Consider the following 9109-nt stretch of genomic DNA (forward strand, 5'->3'; position numbering starts at 1 on the left):
ATATTTACATGCCATTCCTTGGCCAATTTAACCTATACATGCCATTATAACCACAGTTGTTTTACCTTATATATCAAATTGAACCAATGGATAGTGTGAGTGATCTCCGTCGAGCTTCCAATCCAACGAGCTTGCGATTTACTATAAAATTGGGGAAAATAAAACGGAGTAAACATATAATGCTTAGTAAGTCCATACAACTTGGTAACTAAATTACCAACTATTCATATTAAAGATAAACATGTAAATTCTCAATCAACCATTGGATCCCAAGCCCTAACACATATTCTCATCATCCTTGTTAGTAAATTATTTCATATAAATATCAAGAAACACATATATGAGCTCAAGCATATTCGGTTTCTCATACACATGTTTTTTCACATCATGTATTCATATAACATATAAATATAAATTATTTCCATATTTTTCGGGTACATTCCATAATAATTCATCTCTAGTTTTAGTATATTTCATGTAAGAACTTTGCTCATTATTCAACTGAAATGTTAATAATCGCACATATAGTACACTTGAGATGTACAAATCTATTCTCATAGATGAATGTATTCATCCAACAATTTTCCATGTTCATATATCATAATTTCATACTTTCATTTTTCATGTAGCATCATTTCCACGTACTTCAGGCAGATACATGTAAAAACCCAATTCTTTTCATGTCAGGATTTTACCTGTTGAATTATTGAAAATATCGATGGATGATCAAGTAATACACACAAAGTGTACTAATCAGTAAATTCGTCAATTCATATTCAGGGGTACCCATTAGGGCTCAGAAAGCATACTCTCAAGCCACATATTATATAACAGGATTATCAGACCAGGCTAAATCCTGTCTGTAACATATATTCTAAAAGCTTTGTCAGGATTACCAATCCAGGCTAAATCCTTTTTGTGACAAATGCTCTAAAGAGTTCAATTAGGATTACCAGTCCAGGCTAAATCCTAATTGTAACATATGCTCACGAGAGCTTGATCTAGATTACTCGTTCAGGTTAAATCCAATCTGTAATATATACTCGAGAGGCTTATATCAGGATTACCCGTCCGGGCTAAATCCTATATGTAATGAGGTCATTAGGATTACTCGTCCGAGCTAAATCCTGCCAGCAACAAATGCAGGACCTCATTCATTTCGGCAAATCGCATATCCATCGATTTTTCATTTATTCAAATGGAATTTGACATTTATCAAGAAATTTTTGGGTATGTGAAAAATCTCATATATTTATGCATTTATGCAATTCAAATGTTCACATTCAACTCAAGCATAAAAATACCATTTTTATCATTTACAACTTTTAAAGTATTGTCATTTATTTCAGACACTTTCATTTATCGGGCTATAACGAATGTGTGGTCTTTTCACATATTTGTGGCATTTATACAATTTACATACACAACATTCAATTCAAGCATATAAACATATACAATTTAGTTATACGAACTTACCTCTACAAATGTTCATATACATAAAATCTACTAATCCGACATTTTTCTTTTTTCCTCGTTTTAACTCCGAATTTAGTCTATCCGAATCTATGCAAGTACATTTAACATCAATTTGAATACAATTTAAACTCAATTCAATCCAATTTACATCTTAGGCAGAATTACCATTTTGCCCCTAAACTTTTAATTAATGACATTTCGTCCCTAGGCTCGGAAAATGAAATTTATGTAATTTACTCCTTATTCCAAGCCTAACCAAAATTTCAATATAAAATTTACAGCACATGTATTCTATAAAATTCAAAATTTTTCATGGAATTTTCCAAGTTTTCAATTTAGTCCCTAAATCAAGTTTCTATCAAAATTCACTTTGTAAAAGTTGTTTATCTATCAACAACCTTTCATTTTCGACCATTAATTTCAAAATTTCAGTATATTCATCCATGGAAAACTTTCTATACCTTGATAACTTTTCAAATTATCCCGGTTTAAAAAATATAAAAATTACCAAAAACGAGATTTGAATACTTACCTAATTTGGCCAAGAAAGCTTGTTTTCTCTTTTCTAGGGTTTCTATGGAATATTTTGGGAGGAATATGATATAAAATGATTTTTATTTCTATTTAATTATTTATCATCTTTTAATTTTATCATTTTCCAATTTAGTCCTTAGCCTTTTTCTAATTTTCCATGGATGAATCATCCAAAAATATCTACTAATTTTTCATTAATGGTCTAATTACCATATAAGGACTTCAATTTTTGAATTCCATAGCTATTTTATTCTTATAGCTACTAAAATTCAACTTTTTCCTTTTATGCGATTTGGTCCTTTTCACAAATAAGCACATAATCAATAAAATTTCTTTACAAAATTTTCACATAATATTATTATCATAATGTAGATCATAAAATAGTATTAAAATAATTTTTCTTTCCAGACCCAGATCTATGGTCCCGAAACCACTGTTCCGATTTTACCGAAAATGGGTTGTTACATAAACAACTTTTACAAAGCAATTTTTGATGAAAACTTGATTTAGGGACTAAAATGAAAAAGTGGTAAAATCCATGGAAAATTCTAAAATTTATGAAATGTATGTGCCGTAAATGTAGTATATAAATTTTGGCTAGGCTTGGAAAGAGGGTTAAATTTCATGAATTTCATTTTTTGAGCCTAGGGAAGAAATCAAAATTTTTGAAAATGATAGGGGCAAAATGATAATTTTGTCTAGGATATAATAAGATGAAAATGGATATGAAATGTGATAGATTAATAGTTGAATTTACCCAAATAGATCTGGAAAGACTAGCTACGGAACTAGATCGAGGAAAGCAAAAGGTTTCGAATTAGTTGAAATTCAAATATGAACCATTATCAAGGTAAGTTTGTGTAACTTAAATATGTATGTTAATATGCTTGAATGGAATTGTAAGATTATGTTGATATGTATGAGATGATATACATAATGAAATAGTCATAAGTTATGAAATATGGACAAATTGTCATGTTCCGTTTGAATGTTGAATTTCGATGGATTAAGGTGATTTCTTGAATACGAATAATACTATATATGATGCAGATAGAATTTAGCTCGGATGGGTAATTCTAATGTAAGCCCTCTTCAACTTATGTTATAGATTGGATTTAACCCAGACAGGTAATCCAAATTAAGCTCTCTAGAGCATATGCTACAGATAGGATTAAGCCTGGACAGGTAATCTTGCTATAAAAAGTGCGGCTCAAGAGTGTGCATTTTTATTATGTACCCTAATGGGTAGTTTTGCATATGAGTATATTACTTGAACATCCATCAAAATTTCAATAGTTCGACGGAAAAGACTCTTGAAGTGTGGAAAGGGGAAATTAATAGATGCTGTTAATGTGATGAGCTCATCTATGTTTACTTGATTCTTATATGAGGTTATGTGATTAACTTGTTTGATTAAACATTTGTGTTTAGGTAAACTCACCCAAAATAGGAAGTATGACTATGTATGCTTGTATTAATAAATATGATTGGTATGTTTATTTTCTGTTATACGAACTTACTAAGCATAAAATGCTTACTCCGTATATTTCTCCCTATTTTATAGTGCTCAAAAGCTCGCGAAGGTTGGAAGTCGGTCGGAGCAATCATCACACTATCTACTATCTCATTTTGGTATAAATAGAAATATCATTTTGATATAATGGCATATATAAGCTTATTTTGCCAATGATGGCCTATAATTGTTGTTTTGTAAACTAGCCATTGGAGTGGCTAGTGATGATATAACTTGGTTATCTTAAAAGTTATGTTTTGGTAATTACACAAATGCTTATAGTGTATTGGTTTGATGGAATTATGTTAGCATATAAGTTTATATCCATTGATGTATGAGAAAATACCACATGATTGGTGACTAATTTCATGTGAATATGATGTTGGATTGGTGGATATATGATTGTAAGTTTTGGTGCAGCAAAATAGTAAGTTTTGAGTGACAAATGAGGCTAAGAAATAGCTTTATTTTGTCCACACGGGTAGACACATGGGCGTGTGTCTTGGCATGTATGACACACGGCTCGTCCCATGGGCATGTGGTCTAGCAATATGTCCCTTGCATCTTAAAAATGAGAAATAGAATGCTCAAAACTGGGCACACGGTCAGAGACACGGGTGTGTCTCAGCCATGTGGTTGACATGGCCTTGAACGCGGGTGTGTTACATGGCCGTGTGAAAACTGCACCTAAATTGCGAAAATAAAATTCGCCACAAGGCCTAGCACACGAGAGTGTGACTTGGTCATGTGACTTCAATTTCTTCATGCCTTACAAGTCAGAGAGTTACACGGGTTAGGGACACGGGCATGTATAGTCATGTAATAGCCTGGTTGTGACCCTAGTCGGAATAGTGGTTTTGAGACCACGTAACTGATTTGAAAAATATTTTAATATTATTTTTTGTGTTTGTGATATGTGAAATTTTATCTGCGAAGTTTCGGTGATCTAATTTGTCCGTTTCTGTGCTTAATTATGAAAAAGGATTAAATCATGTAAAGTGTAAAAGCTGTGTGCTAGATGTTAAAGCACCTATTTGATTTGGCTTATTTAAGTGGGGGTCCTTGCATGTCAAATTTACCATATGTTTAAATGGTGGACAATTATGGACATGTTAGGTAAGTTTTAGTGATTTATAACTAAAGGGCATTGTGGCCATTAGCCTATTAAATAAATGTTAAATAAAACATAACATAAAAAAATGGCCATTTTTCATCTTTTATTGCCAAAAAAAAAAAAAAAAGAAAAGGAAACCATTGAAGCTTCAAGGTATTCAGCCATTGCATGAGTGAATAGGTTAGTTTATTTTGTTCGATTTTTGATAATTTCTACGTTTCTGTGATCGTTGCTTCGTGTTCTTCAAAACCCATGTCTGAATTTCTGTTTCTGTTGAAGATTATGAAAGGTGTCATTGATGATTATATGAGCTTTGTAATGTTTTTATATAGATTATGAAAGGTATATGTGAGATTATCATACTTTGTTCTTGAATTTTGATGGAATAGAGCTATTTGGACTAATTTATAAAAATGAGGTTTTGAAGGACTAAATTGTGATTTAAATATATTATTTGAGATTGTATGGAAGCTATGCATATTTGTTATTTTGTGAAAAATGGACTAAATTGTTAAAGTGTGAAAACGTAAGGGCTAAAATGCAAAGTGCCCTAAATATGTGTTCATGGATTATTTTGAATGAAATGAATGATTGAATGGTTTAATTTGAATTGTATTAGATCAAGAACAAAGAAAATCAGATTTAGATCGAGAGAAGTCCAAAATAGTTGAGTAGTCGACTCGTTTCCGTTTGAAATCTGTACGAGGTAAGTCAAATTATAATTATGTGTTAAACTGACTAAATTCTGCATATACAAACTGTAATCTGTATTGGATGGCCTTGAGTGCCTGATGAATGAATTCCGAGTAAATTCTGATAGTATGTTAGTATCTGAAAATCTCTGTAAGTATCTAAAGGAACGTTGACATTGATCCAAGATATCATGTAAGACTGTGTTTGGGACACAGGCCTCGATTTGAGATTTACGTGTAAGACCATGTCTGGGACATCGGCATCGTATCTGGTTTCGTGTAAGACCCTTTTTGGGACAGAGGCATTGATACTGAATTACATGTAAGACCACGTCCGGGACGTCGGCATTTTACACGTTTATGAATATTTGTATCGTTTCTGAACTATCTAATGATAGAGTACGAGATATGGAATGAATATATGAAATGTATAATCTATACATGTACGTTTGTATTCTACTAAATTTCTGAGTATAAAAGACTATGTTTCTGTGAAATAATAAATGCGAAGTATGTACGGAATCATGGAAATGAAACATGATATGTATACAAGCAAATAAGCATGGTTAGGCTCATGAATTACTTTGTGAAATGGCTATGAATTCTTGCTATTGACTTTTACTTTATTTGCTTTAATAGTTAGACTAATTGTATTTGGCTTACTAAGCTCTTTGTAGCTTAGTCTGTGTGATTTCTGTCTATTTTACAGTTATCATAGCTACCTAAGGCTCGGGGATAGTCGAGGATTGTCACCACACTATCTAACTCATTTTGGTACTTTTGAAAGTGTAAATACTTTATAGTATGGCGTGTATAGGCTAGAATGTTTATGTATTAATCTTTGATATGTATATATGATATTCCCAGAAAGTTGGCTAGCAAATGATATGTTTGTGCATAGTTTTGGTATTTTGTTGGTGATGCCAAATGGTGTATGCTTGTAATGTTTTATGATCTAATATGATTTGGTCTTTTTAAGCATGGAATTGGATAAAAATTTTGGCATGAATGTTGTTTTATATTGCTTGTAGGAATGACCCAAAAAGGGGTGGCAAGTTGGCTTAAACCAAGCTCAGATTGTGCCACACTGGTCGTGGAATCTGAGCGTGACATATGGCTGTGGGCTTAAGTCAGTAGCTAGCTAAGTATCATATGGCCATAGCACACGGGCGTGTCTATTGGCCGTGGTTGAGAGTTAGTATGTATGCTCTGTTTTGGCACAGTTGGATTACATGGGCATGTTTGGTGCCTATGTAAGGCACACGGCCTAGCCGCACTGGCGCGTGACCTCAACAGAATTGAAAAATTTTCTGAGTTCTGAAATTTATGAATGTGTTCAGTTTAGTCCCGATTGTCATTAAAATTATGTTTTAGGTCTCGTAGACCATCATAAGAGATTAATTGTCGATGATTGCCTATGTATTAATATTATATGATATCTGTGATTCTGTATTGATCTGAAATGTTTTGTCTGTTTGGTATTACCCCTTACCTATTCCGTCGATGGTTACGGGATAAAGATGTTACATACTATTAGTATTAGGGCTATGGTTTAGTCGGTTCTAGGACTACCATAGCATATGTGAGTCTAGTTATACATGCCATATATTTGAAACTATGATAGTGTGATGAATCCTGACATTGAAATGTGCTTTTATATAGCAAATGGATCCCGATAGAGCTGTAGCTGATGATGTTGAAAGTAATGCGTCTGCTCCCGTGCAAGGGATGGTGCAAGCTAATTCTCAACCTACTACGAGTACCCGTGATGGTGAGGCTAAACAAGCCTTCTATCAGATGATGAATGATTGGTTCACCCAGTATATTAGAACCAATCCGGCTGTACAACAACCTCTACCCCGGTTAATTTTCCTCAAACTCCTGTTATGCTACCAGTGAATCTGGTACAGATAAGTAGACTACCGGTTGGTAAGATTCGAAAATATGGGGCTGAAGAATTCCGTGCTACAATGAATGATGATGCTGAGAAAGCCGAATTTTGGTTGGAAAATACAATACGAGTGTTTAATGAAATGTCTCTGAATCCTGAAGAATGTGTAAAATGTGCCGTTTCACTTCTGAGAGATACAGCGTACCATTGGTGGAAAACTTTAATATCTGTGGTTCCGAGTGAACGAGTTGGGATTTCTTCCAAGCTAAATTTCAGAAGAAATACATTAGTTAGAGATTCATCGATCAGAAACGTAAAGAGTTTCTTGAGCTTAAACAAGGCAGTATGTCTGTTACTGAATACGAACGTGAATTTGTGAGATTGAGCCAGTATGTTTAGGAATGTGTATCAAAGGAAGAAATAATGTGCAAAAGGTTTGAAGATGGACTAAACGAAGATATCTGTCTGTTAGTTGGGATTTTGGAGATTAAAGAAATGGTAGTGCTCGTTGAGCGAGCTTGTAAAGTTGAAGAATTAAGTAAAGAGAAAAGAAAAGCTGATTCTGAAGCTAGAGATGTTAGAAAGAGATCTTCGAGTAGATCATTTCAGTCTGTGTCAAAGAAATTCCGGGATGATTATAGCCATTCAAAGGCTAATGTAGGACATTCCAACCGAGATAGAGTTAGACCGCATTCAAATTTCAGAGCTCCTGCTACTTCTATTGCAAGTATTGGAAATGTCCGATTTGAAAAACCTGAATGTAAACATTATGGTAAAAGACATCCAGGAAATTGTAGATTGAATGACCGAGCCTGTTTCCGATGTGGATTTCTGGACCACTTTGTAAGAGATTGTTCTGAACCTGCTGAGCAAGAGAATTTACAGAATCCGAGACTAAGCAACACCATAGCTAGAGGTAGACCTTCCAGAAATACGGGAAATGCAAATGTTGGTCAAAGAGCCACTAGGGATACTGTTGTTAGATCTGAGGCCAGTGCACCTTGTAGAGCCTATGCTATCTGAGCTCGTAAGGAAGCTTCGTCTCCTGACGTGATTACCGGTACTTTTACATTATATGATACTTCTGTGATTGCATTGATAGACCCTGGATCAACGCATTCTTATATCTGTATGAATTTAGTGCACAGTAAGACTTTGCCTGTAGAGTCTACTGAATTTGTAATTAGTGTATCGAACCCCTTAGGCAAAAGTGTTTTGGTTGATAAAGTCTGCAAGAATTGCCCGTTATTAATTCGAGATATCTGTTTTCCTGCTGACCTGATGCTTTTAGCTTTCGACAAATTTGATATAATTCTGGGAATGGACTGGTTAACTTTGCACGATGCTATTGTGAATTGTAAATGAAAAGTCATTGATTTAAGGTGTAAGGATGATGAGATAATTCGAATTGAGTCTAGTAATCTGAATGGACTACCAATTGTGATATCTGCAATGAAAGCATAGAAATATGTGAAGAAAGGTTGTGAAGCCTACTTAGCTTATTTGTTAGACTCGAAAGTGAATGATAAGAAAGTTGAATCAGTGCCTGTTGTCTGTGAATTCTTTGATGTATTTCCTGAAGAATTACCGGGTTTGCCTTCGATTCGAGAAGTTGAGTTTGGCATTAAATTAGTACTTGGTACTACTCCGATTTCGATAGCTCCGTATAAAATGGCTCCGACCGAATTAAAGGAATTAAAATCTTAGTTGCAAGAATTAACCGGTCGAGGATTTGCTAGATCGATCTTTTCACCATGGGGTGTTCCTATTCTATTTGTAAAAAAGAAAGATGGCAAAATGAGAATGTGTATTGATTACTGCCAGCTTAACGAAGTAACTGCAAAGAATAAATATCCTTTGCCCAGAATTGATGATTTATTCAATTAGTT

This window comes from Gossypium arboreum, chromosome 11, assembly GCF_025698485.1.
Source record: "Gossypium arboreum isolate Shixiya-1 chromosome 11, ASM2569848v2, whole genome shotgun sequence".
In the NCBI taxonomy this organism is placed as follows: Eukaryota; Viridiplantae; Streptophyta; class Magnoliopsida; order Malvales; family Malvaceae; genus Gossypium; species Gossypium arboreum.